At 46.1% G+C, this 23,981-nt stretch overlaps 1 long non-coding RNA gene across 2 annotated transcripts in view; it reads left to right on the top strand.

Annotated features, from left to right (window-relative positions):
• Positions 1–3,306: 3,306 nt before the first annotated feature.
• LOC128322086 (uncharacterized) overlaps positions 3,307–23,981 on the top strand; it is a 57,241-nt gene continuing 36,566 nt past the window's right edge. The window contains exons 1-3 of one of the 2 annotated variants that reach the window (XR_008305513.1): positions 3,307–3,436; positions 8,328–8,462; positions 14,678–14,807. This is a non-coding gene — a long non-coding RNA (uncharacterized LOC128322086). The remainder of the gene's footprint in view (positions 3,437–8,327; positions 8,463–14,677; positions 14,808–23,981) is intronic. The other variant, XR_008305512.1, reaches the window with a different exon arrangement.

Here is a 23,981-nt window from a genome sequence, read left to right as displayed (position 1 = left end):
TGGTCAACCAATTGCCTGTGAGAAGTCTACAAGCAGGAGATGTAGGTATCTGCTGTTGTTCTTCTCAAATAGTATTTGGAAGCACCCATATTATTAAGATTTGTATAAACAAATAGGGTAGGTGGTAGTTTTCTGTATGTTAGGTAGGCATAGATTTCTGGTGAGAAATCTTACAAGAAGCAGAAGCAGGTTCTGTCCACAGAACCCTTAGAGCCAGCATGGTGTAGTGGTTAGAGTGCCTGACTAGGACCCAGGAGACCCGAGTTCAAATCCACATTCAGCCATGATACTTGCTGGGTGACTCTGGGCCAGTCACTTCTCTCTCAACCTAACCTAAGTACTTATGTTTCTTTCTAAAAGAAACATAAGATAGACACCAGCAACAGTCACTGGAAGTACTGTGCTGGGGGTGGATAGGGCCAGTTACTCCCCCCCTGCTAACTTGGCAAAGAGGCATCTTTTACCATGGTGATTCTCTTTATTTAGCAGGGGGAGAGTAACTGGCCCTATCCACTCCCAGCACAGTACTTCCAGTGACTGTTGCTGGTGTCTATCTTATGTTTCTTTTAGATTGTGAGCCCTTTGGGGACAGGGATCCATCTTATTTATTTATTATTTCTCTATGTAAACCGCCCTGAGCCATTTTTGGAAGGGTGGTATGGAGATAGAATAATAATAATAATAATAATTATTATTATTATTAGTAGTAGTAGTACACCGCTGTGGGCTCCTTGGAGGAAGAGCGGGATATAAAATGTAAATAAATAAATAGTGGGTAAAAATTTCAGAACAAAAACGCAATCTAGAACTAGCAATGTACTAACCCTCCCATCATGAACAAAATAACCTTTAATTGCAAAAAAAGAATGAAGGCAGCCAACACTGAACAAGTAATAAAAGCAAATGACCGCAAATTGTCTGGATAAATGTAAACTTGAATCATGATAAAGAGACAAAATCTCTAGATACAATAAATTATTGTGCAAATTGTTAGTAATGGAAGCACAAAAGGTGCTTTAAATCTTGTCTTGATTTGAATCTAAGCAATGTGTAGGATCTGATGGAAACCGTAAACTTCAAACTGCTTGGAAATAGTGACTGCAACATTATCCAGGTCCAGAGGCAGCATACCTCTGATTATTAGATGCTGAGAACAAAGAGAAGGGGATGACTTTGTCCATTGTGTCCAGCTTAGAGGTTCCAGGTCAGAGGGAGGTGGCCCTGGATGGCCCTTTGGTCTGATCCAGCAAGGCATTTATTATGTACTCAAAATTCCATGCGATACAGATCAGGAAAATGACAGGTATGTGACTGCATCCTACAAATGCAAAGAGCTTCCATGTAAACAAAAGAGTCAATAGAACATTTTTAAATATATCCTTTGCTGCCACTCCGGGGAGTAACAGCTAGGAGCAGGAAGGCATATCAGCCAGAAAGATGGGTCACCACCAGCATCACCATCAACTTCATGGCCAACCACTCCTCTGCATCAGGCTGGAAAGTAGTGTGTTGTCAACTCACAACAGAAAGCTTTGCATTGCTGTTGTGACGGAAGCTTTGAGTGTTCCTGCAAACCAGCACCATAACCACTGTGGCAACAATGGGGGGAACACAGGAATGCAGTGGTTTGGAAGGAACATGTTAGTGGAGAACTAGCCAAGACACAGATACTGTTATCTTCCTGTAAATAAGATTGCAGTCAAAATCTTCTGCTTCTTTGTTTGCAAGAGAGAGAGAGAGAGAGACTAGTAATGGTGCCTGTGCTCTTCCTATGTGGCTTGCCAGCTCAGAGGGAAATTCCATAATCAGTGTATCATGGAGAGATAGATGGGGGGTGGGGTGGGGAGGAGTGAGGGGGGAAAGGAACTGTTTACACAGTGAGATCACTGGCAAAGCATCTTCCCAGAGAATTAACCCCTCTGAATTAACCCTTTAGTAAGCAAGTGAGGCAGAAACAAAGCCTAAGAGAATATATGGAGAAAAGCCAGCCTAATGGTCATGTTCTTCTTTCAAGAAGGCAAATGTTCAATTCTTTACTCTTCATGGCAAAACAGGGTTTTTTGTTTCCTTCCCCACTTTCATGTGGGCATAATGGCAGGATGAGTTACCCAGCTCTGCAATTTGCAGAAATGAATGAAATATTCACTGTGATGGCTATGGTTCATATTCATGCTCAAACATTCACATTCATCTTCAAACATGGGATGGTATTGAATATGTCAAGAAGAGCAGCACACACGAGTCTTCTTTTGATGGCTCCACTATGTATTTCTTACAACTCACTGGCAAGGCCTAGGGAAGAAACACTTGGATTGGTGAAATAACAATTACAACTTATCTGAGGACTGTCTCTAGTTACTGTTCTGTTTGGCGCTAGGACTGTTCAAGCCCCTGCCTGGATTTCCTGGATTTTACTCTGGATCCGATCACATGGGAGGTTAGAGAAGGAGGGGAAAGTATACAAATCTGTCAAATAAATAAATAATATGCAAATTAGGTACCACATAATATGCATAAAATGTAAATTAGGTGCCACATAATATGCATAATATGCAAATTATGCCACCTGGATTTGGGAAGCTTGCATATGGCAACCCTAACACCTCCCCCAAGACAGGAAGTCAGTTGCTTTCAATGGGCAACTTTACACATGCTGTGGTCTTCTCATAGAACGTGACTTGACAGTGGGCTCAGCAGATGATACCTTCAGCTCTTCACAAAGTAGAACAATGGACTGGTTTAGACAATAATTCACCCAACCTGCCCACTACATACAATAAGGATGTGTGTGCATCATGAGTGCACAGTATGAGAGAGGTAGCTGTGCAATGGACTAGGAGGAGGCGGCAGTGCCAAAGGACTATCTTGCAAGGTGTGGGGGGGGGTTTGCTGAGAAGCAGCTGTGCTCCAATTTGATGAAGACAGTAGAGCAGCTTGCTCCCTGTTGGCACCCCAAAAGTCTGCTGCTTGAGGCAATCGCCTCAGCTCGCCTTGTGAAAGGACAACATAGGACAGTGAGTGGTGAACCAGATGCTGAAAAGCACCCAAACAATAGCAAGTGTTGTTCCCCCACAATCAGTAGGGCGGCACACTTCTGTTCTATACCTTTGGCTTGTTCACACAACCAAATGAGGGCAGGCAGGACCCTACCTTCCTGCTTCCAGATGACTAGAGCCTGTTCATGGCTCTGCCAATCGCACACCCACACAAACAGCGTGAGCACTCCAAAGCAGAGATCGGTGGCAGGAGGAAAAAACAAGGGGAATCCTCTAGTATCCCACAATGCATTGTGCAAGCAGTGAAGAGGCACCCCTCAGTGCAGCAACAGTGCTCCTATCCCTGGCCTTGAAAGCCTCAGAACTTTATAGTAACAATAGCTGCCAGCTGCCTGGGAGCAGTTTAAAAGTGGCAGCAGCACAGATGACCTGAGGAAGAGGTAGGATTGGCTCTGTTTGCCTCACTTTTAGCCTAGGTAGCAGACCTGGGCTACCCAGGCTCAGCTGCTGTGCTGGGAGGACTCCCACTGCCTCAGACGACCAGAGATTCTGGGGTTAACTTTCTCCTACCCAGGAATAGCTGGTTGTGAGAACAACCCTCTTCCCTTTTATTGACTTACAGGTAACAAGATTCATTCAGCATAAGAGGCCCAAGATGCTGGTTGACTCACAAGATGCTGGTTGACTCACAACAAATTCTTCAGTATGGCCCAACAAAGCCATTATAACATGAGCAGAGGGTCAACTCCTCAACTCCTGTCTGTGGCTTCCAGCGGCATCTGGTGGGCCACTGTGTGAAACAGGATGCTGGACTAGATGGGCCGTGGGCCTGATCCAGCAGGGCTGTTCTTACGTTCTTACTAGTATTTTTATGCCCGTTAAAATAACGGGTGCTAGTACCTTTTGTTGTTGTTGTTGTTGTTGTCCTTTATTCCTTCTCCCTTTTTCTTGCCCCTTTTCTCTCTCTTTTTCTTTCTCTCCCTCTTCCTCTCCCTCTTTTCCTTCCTTTCTTCCACTTTTTCTCAATTTTTTTTCTTTTTCTTTCTCTTTTCCTCTTTTCTTTCTATAATGGGCGCGCTCTTTGGGGCTGGCGGTTTGTTTGTTTTTTGTTCTTTCTCCCTCACTTCTCCCCCCCCTTTGTTCTTTACTTCTTTCTTTCCTATTTTCTCTTTCTCCCTCCTTGTTTATTTTGTTCTTTTCTCTCCCTTCTCTCTTATTCCTTCTTTCTCTCTCTCTTTTGTCCTGTCTCCCTCCTGCACTCCTTCTTTTCTGTCTGTCTGTCTCTCTCTTTCTCTCTCTCTCTTTCTCTCTATCTAGTAGTCCTTTGGTGCCGTCTATTTTCGTCTCCTGTGGCTGCCTCGTGCCCTCCTCCTTATGGCTGGGCCAGTGCCTTCTGTGCTGTGGAGTGGGGTAATTTTTCTGAGGGCAGAGGGGAGCCCTGGCTTTTCCTCCTCCTACTCTCGGCTGCCAAGACGCCGCTGGGAGGTAATCACCTCGGGTCTGCGCGGGGTGCTTTGAACGTCTGGCAGCTGCAGGAGGCGGAGGAACAGCAGCAGCGGCGGCGCTGGCTGGGTAAGGCGAGGGGCTGGGCTTGGCTGAGTCGGCTCAGCAGGGCAAACGGCACTCAAAGCAAGGCAGGAGGCCGCGGCGGGTTCCCTTTGGGTGGCCGCGGAGCTGCTGGCGGGGTCCCTTCCCTTCTTTGCTTCTTCCTCCCCAGAAGCGGCTTGTTGTGTGCACAAAACACCCCCGCGCCGCCCACCGACCTCCTCCGCCTCCTTCTCTGCTCCCCCCGCGGGCCTGTTTTTTTTCTTTTTTTCCCCCCTGCCGGTTTTTTTTTGTTCCTCGCTCTCCTGGTTCCCCCCGCTGCTGCCTCAGTCCTCCCGGTTCCCCCGCAGCCGCCTCTTCCGTCTGTTCTCCACGCTGCCGTCTCTGCCTTCCAGCGGCTGCTGCAGCTGCATCTTCATCTGCTGCCCACGGGTGGTCTGGTCCCGTCGCCGGCCGGGCAGAGTCACAAACATGGCCGCCTGTTCCCTTTGTCCGTTTCTGACTCGGCCGTTCTGCGCATGTGCTCCGCGCATGTGTAGAACGGCCGAGGGAGGCATGGACACACGCTTGGTTGTCCACGGACGGACACCAAGCCTTTTATTAGAGAGGATGACAGTTTGGTCTCAGAATGTTGTTCTCACAGTTTCAGGCAACAAACAGATCCCGCAGTTGCCAGGATATTAGATATGGCAGCATACACTAGACTTCTTCTAATGACTCTGCTTTTTATTGCTTGCAACTCACTGCAAAGGCCTAGCACGGAAAATAAAAAACAAACAAACAAACAAAACCCATAGCTGGGTGAAATAACAGGTACAGTTTATTTGAGGATTGGCTCTGGTTACTGATCCATTTGGATCTAGGATTGTTTCCTAAGGAACAGGGGCCCCTGAAGAAATCATACAGGCTCAATCTTTCATTCAGACTTCTGTTGAAAAAGTCAGAGTCAACCAGTGAGTTTCATGGTTGAATGGGGATTCAAACTCGGGTCTTCCCGGTCCTAGTCCAACACTCTAACCACAACACTATGCTGGCTCTTCTTTCCCTTCTGGAAAACCTTTCCGAGGCAACATGAACTATGTGTGATTTTTGCTGGCAAGACCTGGGTTCTTCAACTTTGCATAATTAACGGTGCTAGATATATTACCATAAACATATTTGTAATCTTGGATATTAAAACACTTTTCTCATATTTTTGAAGGCATTCTCTTACATCACTGGACATATAGGCATATGAAGTTGCCTTATACTGACCCAGACTATTGGTCTGCCTAGGTTAGTATCGTCTAGACCAGCGTTTCTTAACCTTGGGACCCCAGATGTTGTTGGACTACAACTCTCATATTCTCCAAGCAAAAGCCATTGTAGCTAAGGATTCTGGGAGTTGTAGTCCAGCAACATCTGGGGGAGACCAAGGTTAAGAAACCCTGGTCTAGACTGAGTGGGAGTGGTTTTCTGGGGTTTCAGATACGGGCCTTTCCCATCCCTACCTGGAGGTGCCAGGGATTGAACTTGGAACCTTCGCATGCAAAGCATGTGCTTTGTCACTCACCTCTGGCCCCTCCCCATTGTTGTGTGCAAATTGGACAATGTGCTTTGATTTAAAATTATATCATATACATTCTGCTGATTCCCAATAGACTATTGGGACTGTTTTTGGTTTGCTTTATGCAATGAAATTGTGCAGTGTGGCTTTGTCTCTTATACACATTTATTCTCCCACTATACGTGCTATTAGTGAACCAAGATTCTTTAAATATATATATATTTTCAGTGGCTGACATCCTAAGAAATGCTGTGCATCTGCAGTGGGAAGAAGTACCTGAGCTGTAGAAGTTTTCCTGACTACAGTAGTACCAGCAGTCATTGGCGGGTGGGGCGGACTTCCACTGATCTCCCTTTTCCCTGGAAGTGGCCTGCACCACCCCAAAATATCAAATCAAATCATCTTTATTATGGTTAAAGACCAAAAATATGTCCCTGTGAACTGTATAACCCTTAGGGACATATTTTGAGGTAGTGCAGGGCATTTCCTGGGAAAGGGGAGATCAACAAAAATGGCTTCCCACACCCCGTACAATCACCATAGCTGAATCAGTAGAAGCCTTCTGCCTCATGGGTGCGCTTCATCTAGTATGTGTGCAACTTTTGTCAGAATATCAGCGATTTCTAATATATGTTTAGGATTTTGCCAGGCTCTCAGTACGGCCATTTGCTTTCCACTGGGCAAAGGGGTTGAGGTGGCCTCAGAGTTTCTCACCGGGGGAGCTTTTCAGGCTTATGGGCAGGGGGGACTTGTTACATTCACCAGCCCTGCCCTAGCCTAGCTACCCCCACTGCTCAGCCAGAGTCCCAGGGCTCCTTCCATTCTGAGCCCTCCTCCAAAACTGGCCCCTCATCACTGGCCAGTCCTCCCTTATATAGCCCCTGACAGCTGGGGCACGTCTCGCGAGATCCCATCACAAGGTCTTGCTCCCGATCCTGAGAGGCCTCGTTGTCTTTTGCCAGTGAGACCGTACCCCCTGCTTGGGCCAGTGACAATGCCTCCAATGTTCTGGTGTCTATTTCCTCCCCCACCTGATCAGGACACCCCTGCAAGACTCAGGTAGGGGAAGACCTGCCCTGGAGCTCACCACATTGCCCCAAGACGATTGGCTGTGCCTCAGGGCTTCCCCAACAGATTTTTGTAGAGGAAATAATTGCTATTTTCACATTCACACATACTGAAACCTCCAAATTTGGTGCTGACAATCCACTGAAGAATATCCACCCGTGAACGAGGGGAGGGAGACCTATCTTGTGCAATACTCATGGCAGCACAGTTGCCTGGAGTACCAACCACAGCGTACCAGTGGGAAAAAATATATATATTCCAAATGTAGACAAATGCTGCTGCAGAGCTCAGGGAATCCTCAACCGTGTGATGTATTTATCCCAACCAGACTCAAAATCTGGTTTGCTGGAATTCTGTGGCAAACTTAGGAGTCTGAATGAAATAAAAATGTTTTACATAGTGCCTAGGAACAGGATGAATTGTATTATTGTTGGCAGGAAGAGGGTGGGGCAGAGACAGGATGCTGGGCAGTCAGAGAGGATCAGGGATGGAAAGTGAAGCGAGAAGAAAGCCCAAGAGTGAGAGCTGCTCAGAAGTGCTGAAGAAAGTGGAACAGAATAGTCTGTGGTCTGAGGATCTGGGAGCTGAGAGAAGGTGGAGGAGGTAGCAACAGAGGCTAAAAAGAAAGAGCGAAAGGAAGTGTAACGCTAGGGAAAAGAGAGGTCAATGGAAAGGAAAGTTGTGGGAAAACTTTACAAAGGGCCTAGCAATGTGTGTAATGTTGGCATGAAGGAAATTGACAGGCAAGACTGCTTTGGAGGCTGGTGAGCTGTGGGCCAGGAAAGCAACTGAGCAGAAGGCCAAGAGGCCAGCTTTGGAGGGGCTGGATTTCAAGCACTGATTTGAATTAAGCGGCCAGGTCTTTGGCTACAGGTCTCTAGTTTAATGTGCTAGCCATAGCTTCAGGATTAACCCTTCCTTGTGAAACCATAGAATGAACTTCTAAGTTCTACCTATTTAGAGGTGGCAATGCTTTATGCTTTGCTCTTTCTTAAAGCAGGGCATGACAGGTGATGGAAGCCAGCTGGCATGGTATATTACTAACAAAGCAAATGACTGGGTTTCAGCTGGCTTAGGTTGAGACCCCACACAGGAGATCTGATTCCCTTCCCCTCGGGCACTTACGGTAGTTGCTGTGTTTTGACTCTCGAGTCTCTCTCTCTCTCTTTTAGCTCTCTGGTTGACACTTTGCCTTATTCCCTGGATGCCGTTCAGCTTGCTACTCACCCACTTCCTACTGGATTGTCAGAAAATGTGAGACATTTGTCATCAGCTGTTTCCTTTCCTCCAGCTCTGGGATTTCCCAGGTAAGGGACTCCCTCTGCTATAATGAATTCTAGTGGAGACAGGGGAAGACATGGTCTAAAGATGGATGGTGAAGCTGCCAGTAAGCTTAAGGGAAAGCAGCAAACCCAAGGGAGGACTGAGAGGAATTATCAGCCTGTCCATTTGGCTCCTGAAGTAATCGGGGGCTGCCTGAAAAAGAGCAGGTTGAAGGGGATCGGCAGTAGGGCCCATGGGGAAGGAGGCAGCCCAAGAGAACGCAAACAGGCTGTGCATGGAGTTCATCTCTCCAGAGATCTGGGTTTCTTCTTTCTCAACACTTTCACTCATTTCCTTGAGCTGCAGTCAGATATTTATTTAACCTTGCAACTGAACTGCACTGAGAATGCCAAGTACTGGAGCTGCAAGTGCTCTTACTGATCTATGTTTACATATGCCGGCATACATTTGTTACTCTGTCACACATGCACACACATACGCGCGCACACACAGAGAGATGCATTTCATTCACATACATGTCTGTAGAATATTGCACACAAATTCGGGTGCATCTGCACATAGGCCTTGACTCCACACCATCAAAGTCCATGATCAGGACTAGTCCCAAAGTACATGCGGAAAAGGGCACATCTGTTATATGTAGGGCCCCGTATTTATTATTATTATTATTATTATTATTATTATTATTATTATTATTATTTCCTGCTTTTCCTTCAAGGAGCCCAGAGCGGTGTACTACATACTTGAGTTTCTCTTTCACAACAACCCTGTGAAGTAGGTTAGGCTGAGAGAGACGTGACTGGCCCAGAGTCACCCAGCTAGTATCATGGCTGAATGGGGATTTGAACTCGGGTCTCCCCGGTCCTAGTCCAGCACTCTAACCATTACACCACGCTGGTGTAGTGTTTATAACTAGTGAAGGCTTTTAGAATGAACGTATTAATTTACTGCATATTTACTGTTCTTTAAAAGGTTTATGATAAAATATCCAACTCCAATGACATCCTTTGGAATGTTGTTGCTTGGTTTCTTGTATCTTGATAAGAAGAAGTTTACACTAAAGAAAAAATGGGGAAATGATCCATTTTCCATGTGTTTTCACATTTTAAAAACACAGTTCTGCTGTTTATAAGTAAAGGTAAAGTGTGCCATAGAGTCAGTGTCGACTCCTGGTGACCACAGAGCCCTATGGTTGTCTTTGGTAGAATACAGGAGGGGCTTACCATTGCTTCCTCCCACGCAGTATGAGATGATGCCTTTCAGCACTGCTGCTGCCCAATATAGGTGTTTCCCATAGTCTGGGAAACGTACCAGCAGGGATTTGAACCAGCAACCTCTGGCTTGCTAATCAAGTCATTTTCCCGCTGCATTAGGTGGCTTTGTACAGAAAGTCAAATGTCAGCGAACCACAACATTTATTTATTTTTGTCATTTATTTATTAACAATATTTATAGACCATCTTTCAAAGAAGGCTGTTTACAAAGTGTTACAACAATTTACACATGCAAATACTATAAAAATAATTCAACTAAACCAGTAAAAGGGGGAGGGAGAGAGAGAATCAAACTATGTAAAAGCAGCAGTAAGAAATCTTCACAAACCACAACAATGCATAACAGAATAAAAGAATTTCCCCCTGTTTACAAATGTGGCCAGTGAAGAACACATACAACTTGCCAGAGGAGAACAACTCAAGGGCCACGACAGAGAAGGCCTGGCCCCTGAAAGATGGCAACCTTACGTCCCTAAAGGAAATGACTCAAAGCAAGGACTCAAGTGTTATTAGCTCCATTTTATTCTGCACTAGCAGACCTCATCCAGAGTACCATGTCTAGTTCTGGATGCTGCACTTTGAAAAGGATGTAGACCAATTGAAACAAGTAAAGGGCAAAGAAGACAGTTTCCCCCCACCTTTAAGCAAAGCTTCTTAGGACAGCTAATATTATTCAAGTATCCAAGAACCTTCAGTTTAAGGTGAGAGTTAAGATGCTTTACATTTTCACTTGTGCTTTAAAAAGAATGGAAATTGCAAGTTAAGGAGCTCACCTTAATTTCCATGCCATATAAGGTGTAAAGTCTGGTGTATAATTATGGCTTTAGGAATGAGGCTGCACGCACCCACACTTTGCCTTGATCAGAGATCCATCAGGCAGAAATTAATCAGGGGTATCTCTAGAAAGTAATTAGAGAAGTTGCACCTGTTAAATGTCTGCCTAGATCAGTGATTCTCAAACTTGGGTCCTCAGGTGTTATTGGACTTCAACTCTCATAATCTCCAACTAAAGGCCACTGAGGCTGGGAATTATGGGAGTTGAAGTCCAATAACACCTGAGGACCCAAGTTTGAGAATCCCTGGCCTAGATGCATCTCTCCCCAGCCTAATGACACTGAAGCCACACACACACACACACACACACACACACACACACACACACACACACACACCATTCAGCTGGTGCAGTCTGCACCTCGCCCTGGTGCCCGGCTAGCCAGCATTCCCTGCCGGCTGCCCCACCCCTCAGTCCGCACATGTTCAGAGGCTATATGAGTCTGAGCATTAGGAGCAGGGCAGCCGGCAGGGAACTCCAGCTTGCCAGGGCCAGGGGCTGGGATAAGGTGCATGCCAGAATGGGTGAGGAGTGCACGCCGGAATGGAGTGCTGGGCAAAGCTGTGGGAGAGCGTGGTGGCAGCGGACAGTGGCCGGCAGGAAAGCCAGCCATTGCCCACACGTGCACAGGCGCCATCTGAGCATTAAGAGCAGGGCAGCTGGCAGGGAAGGCTGACTTGCCAGGGCTGCGACAGGCAGGAGTGGTGACAGCAGGCGGCGGTGGGAAAGCCGGCCACATCCTTGAAAACATTGCATGTCAGTGTGAGGCACACACTGTACTGGGGAGGGGAGGCGTTGAGCAGGAGCGGTGGCAGCAGGCAGCTGCTGCCGGGAAAGCCAGCTACATCTTTGACAAGACCACCATACTGGTTGTGGGCAATTCTGTGGGCACTGCAGCTTCAGAGGCCCTACTGCACATACTCTTTCAGCAGGAAAGATGCATTTTTCAGCCTCTAAAATGCAACTTTGAGGATCCGTTCTGAAATTACCATTGATTGGGTCCCAGGAATATACAAAATGCATTATTCTGGCATGCAGTCTAAAGGCTGAAACTGTGCAAATGGACCACAAAATAATTTAAATAGCACTTCCTCGGTCCGAAAACATGTTGCCAACCCTTTAAACCCCTGTTCAAAAGAGGGGGGGAAATTAAACTTCCCTATCTAAGCCATTTTCCAACGGATTTTCACAAATCTGCAGGGGAGGTGTCCCTTGTCACCTAGTGAATGCGTGCTGATGGCCACTGGCAGATCAGACAAATAGTTTTGATTTTATAAGCAATAGGATGTTCAGGGCTTATTATGGTGGAACATTGAAAACACTCAACTATATTGGCACGATTGTGCTAGTATAATTAAAAGAAAACAATGATGACAAATTAAACCATATATAAAAGAATCAGTTGCATCCAACCAAAATAACAAAAAATTAAAGGGCCCATGCTAATAAAAATGTTTGAAATTTGTTGAAATAAATGCTGAAATAAATACAGCTTCTGTGCCAGGCATATCTCTCTAGGGAGGGTATGCTACAGATGCGACAACACCACAGAAAAAACCCTCATGCATGTTTTTATCTGTCATACTGATGGGCAGCATCATTCTGTGCCAGCTGTAGTTTTCTAATCCTCTTCAAGGGCAGGCCCATGTAACACACTTTATAACAGCCCGTTCTGGAGGTCAACAAGGAATGAATGATGGTAGCCAGGTCTTTTGTCTTCCAGTAGTGGTTACAGCTGACAAATCAACCCAAACTGGTAAAAATCAGCCATCACCTGAGAATCCAGAAGCAATGCTAGGTCCAGGTCAGAACACTCCCAACTTATCAACCTTCTCACTCAGATAGTGTATGATCTGAAATATCAGGTATTCCCCCACCTTTCTGGTCAACTGAGTGCTCCCCATCAATCATGCCCCCCATCAATTCTGGATTCACCTTGGTCCAGTGCACCACTGATCCCAGCCACTCATTTTGGGAAGCAATAGCCTCACTTGGATGGATCTGATTTTTGATTTTTTTTAAAGAGCTGGATCAAGGTACTAAGAGCACCCTACCTCCATATTCCCTGACAGCTTCCTCCAGCATTTTCATGCACGGAGGACAAAACAGAACTCTATTTTTAAAAGTACTTATTTTCATGCCAAAGTCCCCAGAAATGGGGATTCTAATTGGGGCAGGAGCTGGAATGAAATGCCAAGTGTTATCAGTTAGTTGTGGTGCAAATCTTGTGAAAAACAGCCGCTGTACAATATCTGAGTGCAGGCCAGAGAAAAGAAAAGCCATTACTGAGTCACCTGGACTTCGCCTCTGCATATTGCTCTGTAAAACCCCACTAAGCATTGGGGTCAAAATCTGATTTCATTGGGAGAGAACTTACCTCTTACTAAATCACCCATATTGTTCTCTGGGGCAAGGGAGTCAGGAGGGACTCCCAAGGACAAGTATCTTCTGCATAAGCACAACAATACTTCCCCTAGCAGCAAGAGCTTGAGTTTGACTTCAAACAGATTTCACCTGCAAGAGCCAAATACAAACAATTGAGATTTACTGGATGGAGGCCATCAGCACATTCCCCACCCTGTCTGATGCACTAGGAAAAAAAATAAATCCGTTTTTCTCAAGAGCTGGGAACAAACAGCCAGCTGTAAACAGAGGCTTCCAATAACTCAGGGGCACAAAGGGTCAGCTGAGCAGAAGCTGATCAGGGCTTTGTTCAACAGCTGCCCAGGGGCAAAAAGAGGATGCTGGCCAGAAGATGGTGAAGTCTGATGGCTTCTTTCTCTTCTGCTTGGATTTCAGTGTATATTTCACAGCTGCAAGTGATTCTTGCAATATATTAACAAAATGAAATCAACAAAGGCAAATGTCAAGTGTTACACATAACAAACTGAGAGCCATTGTGGTGTAGGAGCCTGAGTGTTTTCCTCCGAATGAGGAGCTGTGGCTTCAGATCCCTGCTCAGTCGTGAAGAGCTGTGGGTCACCTTGGGCCAGTTATGATTTCTCTCATCCGAATCTGCTTTTTGTTGTGAGAAGGAAGGGGGGGGGCGTGATCCTTGATGGGAGGATGGGATAATACAGTAATATTTAAAATAAAGAACAAATTCACATTTAGAAATTTGGGAGATAACTGACTAGGCAGGAGCATTTCTCAAAAATGTAGGGAAATATAGGAAGCTGCCTGATACTGAGTTAGGCCATTGGTCTATCTAGCTCAGTATTGTCTATGCTGAATGGCAGCAACTCTTCAAGGCTTCAGGCAAGGCCCTTCCAGCCCTACCTGGAGCTTTTCCCCACACAGCTTCCAGCTCTCAGGGTCGAGCGAAGCCACTTTGAATTACATTCGCAGCATGAGGGACGCAGCCCATCCCGTCTGCTCTCACATTTTCTTTTGGTACAGGTTCACATTGCATGCCTCCATGTTTTCCTTCTAGCCAATTGGGGGCGGGGGAGAGAGAGAACGAACTTGGACAGGAGCACAATGTTGCCTTCAAAACCTTGTGTCTTAGACTGGGAGCATTTGTATACACTAACCGATTTCCCCCCTTTTTTCCAATACATGCATGGTGTTCTAACCAGCAAAAACCTTAAGCAAGCAGATTAATAGTGTTCAAAAAAGTCAACTTGAACAAACACGGAGGTTTTACTTTTGTAACTAGAACTTAAAGAGTTTGCGTCCTGAAAACTGGTTTTTCCACTCTTCGCAGCTAGGCAAGCCTGCTCAGTTTGGACATAGGAACATAGGAAGCTGCCATATACTGAGTCAGACCATTGGCCCATCTAGCTCAGTATTGTCTACACAGACTGGCAGCGGCTTCTCCAAGGTTGCAGGCAGGAATCTTTCTCAGCCCTATCTTGGAGATGCCAGGGGAGGGAACTTGGAACCTTCTGCTCTTTGCAGAGCAGCTCCTTCCCCTGAGGGGAATATCTTCCAGTGCTCACACATCAAGTCTCCCGTTGAGATGCAACCAGAATGGACCCTGCTTAGCTATGGGGACAAGTCATGCTTGCTACCACAAGACCAGCTCTCCTCCTTTGCATTTCTAAGGAGCTATATCTGCATTCCTAAAGAATGTTTCCCTCTTATCATGTTAATGATCTACCTCAGTGCCTCTCCCCATATTTTCCAGCATATTTCAGAAAAACTCGCTTAAAACCAGCATTTAAAAAACCTGGAAATACATTGGGACAAGCTAGAAATCAGAAGAGAAAGCCTGATTTGTGTGTGGGTGCTTCCAAAGATCTCAAATGGACTTTGGGGTAAGTCTGGCCAGTGTGTGAACGCACACACTCTCTTCCAGAGGAGATTCGGGGTAACAGCCCTGTCTGTAAAGGCTCCTGGAGATCCCAGGGAGTGAATCTGGAACCTTCTGCATGCAAGCTACCACTGAGCTATGCCCCATTCCCTAAGGGGAATATTTGAGGAAAGACTGAAAAAGCTGGGTATGTTCAGTTGGGGCGTAGCTATAATTGAGCGAAAGTGTTCAAAGAACACGGGTCCCCAGCTCCTGAGGGCCCTCCAGCTCCATCCCTCTCTATCTTCTTCATTGTCCCCCTCACTCTGGGGGGGCTGCTAGAGAGAGGGATGAACACGGGACCCCTCTCCCCTAGCTACGCCCATAAAAGAAAATTAAGGGGGCATTTGGAGATATTTAAACAGTGGCAGCACCAGAAAAAAAAGGGAGGGGCACAAAAGGGGCATAGTACATTTATGGGTATATAAACTAGGCTCCACATATTAGATTTCTGAAAGAGAAATGAGGGTGCTTGCCCCCCCTGGAGCTGCTCTTGAATTTACTGGATCACAGAAAAGTGGAACTATGGTCATTATTCTCCTTTTCCATGGACAATAGGACAAGAAGCAATGGCTTTGAATCTAGAGAGGTAGATTTAGTTCAAACATTAGGGGACAGCCCCCATTCTGACTGTAAGGGCAGATCTAATCTACAGTTACATTGGCCCCATTCGCACGTAACGCCAAACCAGAGTTGAATGGGGCAGAAGTTAGTGTTTCGCAGCAAAAGCGACCGGCGGTTTCCCTTGCCAAACTCCAATTTGAACCTTACGTCTATAGTCAGTTTTGCTGCTCAAACCTGAAGTTTGAAGCTGGCAGCATTAAGTACGAATGCTGACACTGCCATAACCAGGGTTTCGTGCTGTTTCTGGAACTGAAATCATAGAGAGGGCAGCTCAGACCCACCCAGAAGTGCGTCCCTCCATGCCTGCCCTGCTTCTCACTGGCTGTCTCTCCAAGCACTTGCCCTGCCTCGTTGTCTCCACGCTCCTCAAGCCATTGCCCAGCAACAGGGACAACGCCTTGTCCCATCCCAAGCTTCTAAGCCTTTTAAAGGGGAAAGTGACATTGGAGGATTCCCACTTTCCACCGGTTCCCCCCTCTAGCAACCAGAAGAGAAGGGGACAGGATGGCAAGATAGACACTACATGTTTTGTTCACCAAAAATAAATCAATAAAGAAGTCTGTTCACAAGCACATGCATTTGCGGTGGCTCCATAAACCAGGCAACCCGATTAGATCACTGCAAAGGACATATGGGAGGGCAGCGATACCCGGGGTCAGCTTTAAAAGGCAGCCCCACCCAGGAATTCATGAATGGCTTTGCTCTATTTTTTGCACAATAAAGTTGGGAAAGGGGGCCCAGCCCCTTCCCCTTGGGTAAAAACATGCAGTTTCTGCCATTAATCATGAGAAGAACCATCCAGCAAGAGCAGTATTGCCTCTAGGCACAGGAGAGATTCCTCCTATGTGATGAGGACATAAGAACAGCCCTGCTGGATCAGGCCCAAGGCTCATCCAGCCCAGCATGCTGTTTCACACAGTAGCCCACCAGATGCCTCTGAGAAGCCCATAGGCAAGAGGTGAGGGCCTACCCTCTTTCTTGCTGTTGCTCCCCTGAAACTGGTATTTGGTAGCATCTTGGCTCTGAGGCTGGAGGTGGCCTATAGCCATCAGACTAGCAGCCATTGATAGACCTGTCCTCAGTGAATTTTTCTAGGCCCTTTTTAAAGCCATCCAAGCTAGTGGCCATCACCACTTCCCGTGGCAGGGAATTCCATGGATTAATTACGTGCTGTGTGAAAAAGTACTTCCTTTTGTTGGTCATGAAATTCTCAGACTTCAGCTTCATGGCATGACCTCTGGTTCTAATGTTGTGAGAGAGGGAGAAAAATTTCTCTCTGTCCACTCTCTCTACTCCATTCATAATTTTATACACCTCTATCATGTCTTCCCATAGTTGCCTCTTTTCTAAACTAAAAAGCCACGGATGCTGTAGCTTTGCCTCATAAGGATTGTGCTCCAGCCAGGCCCCTGATCATCTTGGTTGCCTCTTCTGCACCTTTTCCAGCTCTACAGTATCCTTCTTAAGATACAGTGACCAGAACTGCATGCAGTACTCTAAATGTGGCCACACCATAGATTTGTATAAAGGCATTATAATCAACCCCCTTCCTAATGATCTCTAGCATGGAATTTGTCTTTTTCACAGCTGCCGCGCACTGAGTCAACACTTTCAATGAGCTGTCTATCATGACCCCAAGATCTCTCTCCTGGTCAGTCACCGACAGCTCAGTCTCCATCCGTGTATATATGAAGTTGCCGGGTTTTTGCTCCAATATGCATTACTTTACACTTACTTGCTTACACTGAACCACATTTGATGTTTTGTCCCCGCACTCACCCAGTTTGGAGAGATCCTTTTGGAGCTCCTCATAATCTCTTGGATTTCACTACCCTAAGTGTCATCTGCAAATTTGGCCACTTCGCTGCTTACCCCAACTTCTAGATCATTTATGAACAAGTTAAAGAGCACCAGTCCCAGTACAAATCCCTGGGGGACCCCACTTCTTACTTCCCTCCATTGTGAAAACTGTCCATTTATTCCTACTCTCTGTTTCCTGCCCTTCAACCAGTTATCAATCCACACATGAACCTGTCCCCTTACCAAGTTTATTCAAGAGCCTTTGGTGGGAAACTTTGTCAAAAGCTTTTTGGAAGTCCAAGTATACGATGTAAATTAGATCACCTTGATCCACATGCCTGTTGGCACTCTCAAAGAACCCCAAAAAGTTAATGAGGCAAGACTTGCCCTTGCAGAAGCCATGCTGCTTCTCCTTCAGCAAAGTCTGTTTAACAATTTTGTCCTGAAGTATGCTTTCCATCAATTTGCCTGGCACAGAAGTTAAGCTAATTGGCCTTTAATTTCCCAGATCCCCACAGATCCCTTTTTGAAAACTGGAGTTACATTAGCTACTTTCCAGTCCTCTGGTACAGGGCCTGATTGTATGGAAAAGTTACATATTTTTGTTAGGAGATCAGCAATTTCACATTTGAGTTCCTTCAGAACTCTTGGGTGGATGCCATCTGGCCCTGGAAATTTGTTAATTTTTAGTTTTTCAAGACAATTCAGAACATCCTCTCTCCTCCCCTCAAATTGGCCCAATTCTTCAGCCTCCAATAAATCAATAAACCTGAGAAGCTCATTTCCGGAGCAGGTATATGGTCAGTATCCTCCATGAAGACAGATGCAAAGAACCCATTCAGCTTCTCTGCAATCTGCTTATCCTCCTTAATAATCCCTTTCATGTCCTCATCATCTGGGGGGTTCCAACCGCCTCCCTGGCAGGTTTTCTGCTTCTGATATCTTTAAATATGTTTTTGTTATCCACCTTGACATTTCTAACGGTATGTTCCTCAAACTCTTTTTGCGTCCTTATTTTCTCCTTGCTTTTCCTTTTCCAGAGTTTATGTTCCTTTCTGTTCTCTTCATTTGGACAGGACTTCCATTTTCTGAAGGAAGTCTCCTTCCCATTTATAACTTCCTTGACTCTACTTGTTATCCATGCTGGTATCATCCTGAACTTGGTGGTACCTTTCCTCCTTCTTGGCACACATTCCATCTGAGCTTCTATTCTTGTGGTTTTGAATAAGTTCCATGCTTTCTGGAGTAATTTGACCCTCCTGACTTTCCCTTTCAGCTTCCTTTTTACCAGTCTCCTCATTTTTGAGAAGTTTCTTCTTCTGAAGTACAACACATCTGTGTTGGACTTCCTTGACAATGCTCCACTCACATATAAGCTGAATTAGATCATACTATAGTCACTGTTCCCCAGTGGTTCTACAACCCTGACATCTCACACCAGGTCCTGAACAGCACTTGGGATTAAGTCCAAGGTGGCCTTCTCTCTGGTTGGTTCCATGACCAACTGTTCTAAGGTACAGTTATTTAGCATGTCTAGAAATTTGGCCTCTCTGTCAATACCCACATGTGAATTTTCCCAGTCTATGTGAGGGTAATTGAAGTCAGGGGTGTAGTGAGACCCCCGGGGGCCCAGGGACAAAATCTTTGTAGGGGGGCCCTACTATTGCATGTGCAAAGCACACGTGCCTGCCACAAGCCATGGCCCCTGCATCTGACATCAGATTAAAGGAGCAGGGCAACAAACATCTCCTGCCGCTGCCCCTGCCCTTGCCCTGCTGCTGCCCGGCCCAGCCACAGTGCCTGCTGCTGCATCGGGGCAAAGATGAGAAGTGGTTGCAGTGCAGGGGCAGGAGTGGCAGAGCAAGGGCAGGGGTGGGGTGTGGCAGGAGTGGCAGGTCTGCTTGGGGACCCCCGATCCTCTGGGCCTAGGGACATTTGTCCCTGCTTGTCCAATGGACGCTATGCCCATGATTGAAGCCAACCTTTGTTTATCATTCATTCATTCATCCAACATAGATGTGTACTGCCCAAAACCTGCATCTCTGGGAGTGATTTGACCCTCCTGACTTTCCCTTTCAGCTTCCTTTTTACCAGTCCCCTCATTTTTGAGAAGTTTCCTCTTCTGAAGTACAGCACATCTTTGTTGGACTTCCTTGGACTTCGCATATAAGCTGAATTGGATCACATTATGGTCACTATTTTCCAGTGGTTCTACATTTTGCACCATGATTAAGTCCAAGGCTGCCTTCTCTCTGGTTGGTTCCATAACCAGCTCTGTCTCCTTTTGGCACCTCTCTGATTTGTTTCTCCAGCTCCAGGTCACTCTCAGTGTTTTCATCCGGAGGGTGATAGCATGTCCCTAGTGACACATTTCCTTTCAGTCCTCGTATTGTCACCCATAATGATTATGTGGAGCACTCCGGTCGTCCTAGGTTTTCTAGCTTGTTGGATTCTATCCCTTCTTTAATATATAGTGCTACCCCACCACCAATCCTCCCCTCCCAATCCTTTCTGTTATTCCTTGTATTCAGAAATAACAGTGTCCCGCTGGTTCTCACCCTTCCACCAGGTTTCTGTTATGCCCACTATAGTATATCTATGTTTTCTTTAGCAAACAAGCATTCCAGCTCGCCCATCTTGGCTTGGAGGATTCTGGCATTGGTATATAAATACCTATATGCTGAGTCTCTTACCTGGTGTTGGAGTGTGCTATCTCCCTTACTGTCACTTGACCTTTCTGAGCAGCTCTCATGTGTTTCTGTCTGCTCTACTCCTGGTTCTACTCTGTCCCCTTCTGGTTTATCCGAAATGGTTGTACCCTCGGATGCTGCTCTGGATGGATGCTGCTCTGGAGCAGACCACTCTCTCTAGAGAGTGAAAGGCCATGTCGAGTCCCATGCACCACTCATGAAAAGAACCAGGCTGGGGTACACAGGGATGGGGCTGGATTATTAATAATGTGCTGTGATGCCCTTCTCCCAAGGACTGCTCTCTCATGAGACTGAGAGGCCATGGAGACACACATGCAGGCCAGGTGACAGATGCCGCCCAGCCTGGTTGCTTGACACAAGCAAGCCACGGGAGAGGGTACCCCAGCAACACCTTTCCCTGTTTTGGTGATTGCCATGATAAAGCAGTCTAAGCAGACTCTCTGCCAGGCCGGACATCCATTGGTACATATCCATGTTTGGTTTTGCCTGGTATGGTGACCCTACTTTCCTCAAATTGCTGATAATTGGGGCTCTTTTCTCCAGCGGTTCCTGCCATACCTGGGTGGGCCAGGTGTGGTTGGAAGAACACTGTGGGAGCAGGCAAGACAAAATCAAACAAGCAGGAAGCCAGGAGCCAAGGATCAGTCTAGTAGGGGCAGGCAAGTCAGAGTCAAAACAGGCAAAGGGTCAGCAGCCAAAGATCAGTCCATTAGCAGCCGGCAAGGTTGAAGTCCAAAAACAAGCAAAGGGTCATGACCCCTTCATCCTGGAACTCCTCAGTGTCAGATTTGGGGTTCATTACAGTACCCTACAAAGGCTGATCTGCATACTTTGCAATGCCAGTCCAAACCCAGGAAATCTGAATGGGAGTAAAGATACACAAGCGGGGGGTCCTTGATTTGAATGGCCTACCTCATAAGAGTTCAGTCCAATGGAGGATTGAAGCTTACTGAGCCTGTGGTCCTCCCCAGTGGACTGGCCCTCTCATGAGAGGGCTAATCCCTGGTTGGCAAGCTGACATGGGGGCAGGGTGTGCTTGGGTTTCCTGGACTGCCTTGTTGGGGTCTGCCATCACAATAGCATCCTTGGTCACAGTGGACCAGACTTCAGGATCCTTCGCCCTCTCACATATACTTATTCCCTCCTAGGAAGTCATCATAATCCCTTCCCAGAGTAACAGAAAAATAGTGCCCCCCTGCGTCTCACTGTTGCCAGCAATTGTGCTTGTGTGAGACTGTTTTAGTGCAGGGCTCTTACAAGAGTGGCAGTACAATTGCTCTCAGGAGAAGGGCATAAATGCCATTTAAAGGGATTTAAATGCCTGCCAAGGGCGGTCAGTCCATTCCAATAAGGCACAAGTGCACTTGGCGTGCTCCCCTTGAAGATTGTGGCCAATGGCTGCTGTCCTACAGACATGCTGATGCCTTGCCCACAGTCTAGCAAGTGCTATGGAACTTGCTGGGATGCGGCCTCGGCGGACCAGGAAGAGGGAGTGTCTCCCCTATCCTGAAACTGGAGGTTGCCAGGCTATGGTTGGACAAATGTCTGCAATGCTATTCATGGTTACAAAAATAAACCTTGGGTTCGTCTACCTGCGGTTTGCCACTATGTGTGAATGCAACCATTGGTTTTATACCAGTTTAACCATCTTTGCTTCCCCAAGGAATTCTGTGTACTGTTGTTTGATGAGGAACTGAGAATTCTTTCCCAAAACTACAGTTCCCAGTGTTCCCTGGGAAGAAAAAGTGACTATAAAGCCATCTTAAGTTTCACTTATAGGTATGGCTGCTAAAGTAGTTGAGAAATGAAGCATGTCAACTAAGGAAGTTATATTATGGGATCCTCTTCCTTGGAGATCTGAACCTAGGGGTATATAAGCAATTCAACCTACAGAATTGCTCTAAGTATCAAGTGTGTGTTTATGGTTGTTGTTCTAGAGGATTTTCTGTGTCCCTTTTTTCAGCTCTGTGATCCTATTTATTTATTTATTCATTCATTCATTCATTCATTCATTCATTCATTCGATTTCTATACCGCCCTTCCAAAAATGGCTCAGGGCGGTTCACACAGAGAAATAACAAATAAATAAGATAAACAAAATGGACAAAGAACAAATAAATAAGATAAACAAAATTGCCAGTAAGCAGGGCATCTTATATAACAAATCCTTTAAGGTGAACTTTTCACAATTGATAACCATGTTCACACATCCATTTTGGCAAAGAGAAGGAGTCAACTCTTTGTAATATCAAATGTGGATGCAATGCTCTCTGGAGCAAATAAGACAATTCCAGCGGGATTCAATAGGCTTCAGACTGGACTTTGCATTCCAAGAAAGCAGGGAAATAACTCTGATACAGGCAACTGAAGTAAGCAAAATTCTATCCAGGTGTTAAAAGTTTCTTAAAGGGGGAAGGAATGTTATTTCCCTTGGGTCTCAGAGCAACAATAGTGCTTTTATTTTAACCACTTTCTGTAGCAAGCTGGTGGATTTTTTAAAACTATTATTATTATGGGGCCTTTTAACAATCCATTTGAAGTCAGAGGTGGTCACTTTACAAAGTGTCTGTATAGAACAACATCTGGGGCCAATGCCTGCAGTACAATTAACCCATGATTTGCCACAGGGTGGTAAGGCTGTATAGCATTGAGTAGTTTAAGTGTGGAACCTGGCAAAATAGGTAAGAGTGGTGCAGAGATTTTGAACATCCTAATTCCAAGGTTGCCAGGCAAGAAGTGGCATTTTTTCCTGAAAGCACTCAGTGTTGTTCTGATGTAGAAGCTAAGTTGTCTTGGGGTTGCCCAGAGGCACTCAGTCCAAGATGACAGAATTCTTGAAAGGAAAAGTTAACAACCTACCGATTCCTGGAGGGGGAACTGCCTGAGAACCCCATGTATCCTTCACTGAGCAATCTGGGAATGAGATATAAATATAGCAATATAATATATTTGTGTGCACTGAAAAATGTTTAGTCATGTACCACCACCATCAGTGTCTGTCTCTGCCTGTTTTTTCTGTCTCCCATTATGTGGGTTCTGTTGGCCAGACTGGTTGTCAGCAGACCTCCCCAAATGCCTTCTAAAGAGTAAGACTGGAATGCAGGCTCCATGGCCCATTGGATACTTTCTTTTTCTTTAATAAGAAAGCCAAGTGAGGCTGAGGGTTGGTGGTATTTTTCCTGGTGTGGTCCTTTATGGAAAAGAGTGAGGTCACCAGCCTGCTTTCTTTGCTCTTGTACCCCACCCATCGCCGTGGGAGCTCTGCTCAGTGCCTACAAGCTAGGATTAAAACACTCTTGTACCCAGCACCACACCTCTAGGCAGACCGGCTGTGCTGAGTTTATGGTTCTTTACCTCTAGAATGGCCTTCCAGGAAACCTGCTTTCCAGATTCAGTATTTCTGGGAATGCGGTCACATGATAGCGGACAGTGGAGACTTGTTAATAGGTCATTGCTACAATTTGCTAACCCATTCCTTGCCAAGGCGGTTTAACAATGACTGTTGCAGAAGGCAAGGGATGAATATCTAACTCAGTAGTGTAGCAGGCTACACTACACTAAGGAGGAGGAGAGGGCAGCACTGTCCTGAGATGTGGCTGCCTTTTGGGGGAGGGGGGCAGGAAAGGACAGGACCCAGCTGGCACAGTGCACAGAAAGCCACGTCTGAGATTTGCCTCCAGCCCAGACCTTATGGGTTAAGCCAAAGGAACTGTGTTCTAAGGTCAACAAAAGCTGCACCTGCCCACAGGCTCCTGTGTGCAGCTGCACAATCAATGGCTTGTTCCTTTCATAAGTGCAGTTGGAGCGCGATGCCCAGGCCCTGAGCCAACCTGCTGATCACATAAAATATTATTTGTGTTTAAAAATTCCAGTAATTGACTATGCACCGTTTTTTTCCGAGGCCTCTGCCAACAGCAGTAAAATCAAAATATGTCCCAGGTTATTTTCATCATGCAAATTCCCATTTCTGTAAACAGGAGTGAGCGGCAAGGCCCACTGCTCTC

Source organism: Hemicordylus capensis, chromosome 4, assembly GCF_027244095.1.
Source record: "Hemicordylus capensis ecotype Gifberg chromosome 4, rHemCap1.1.pri, whole genome shotgun sequence".
In the NCBI taxonomy this organism is placed as follows: domain Eukaryota; kingdom Metazoa; phylum Chordata; class Lepidosauria; order Squamata; family Cordylidae; genus Hemicordylus; species Hemicordylus capensis.
Note: the sequence above shows the minus strand (reverse complement) of the source record. Positions and strands in the feature narration are given on the sequence as shown.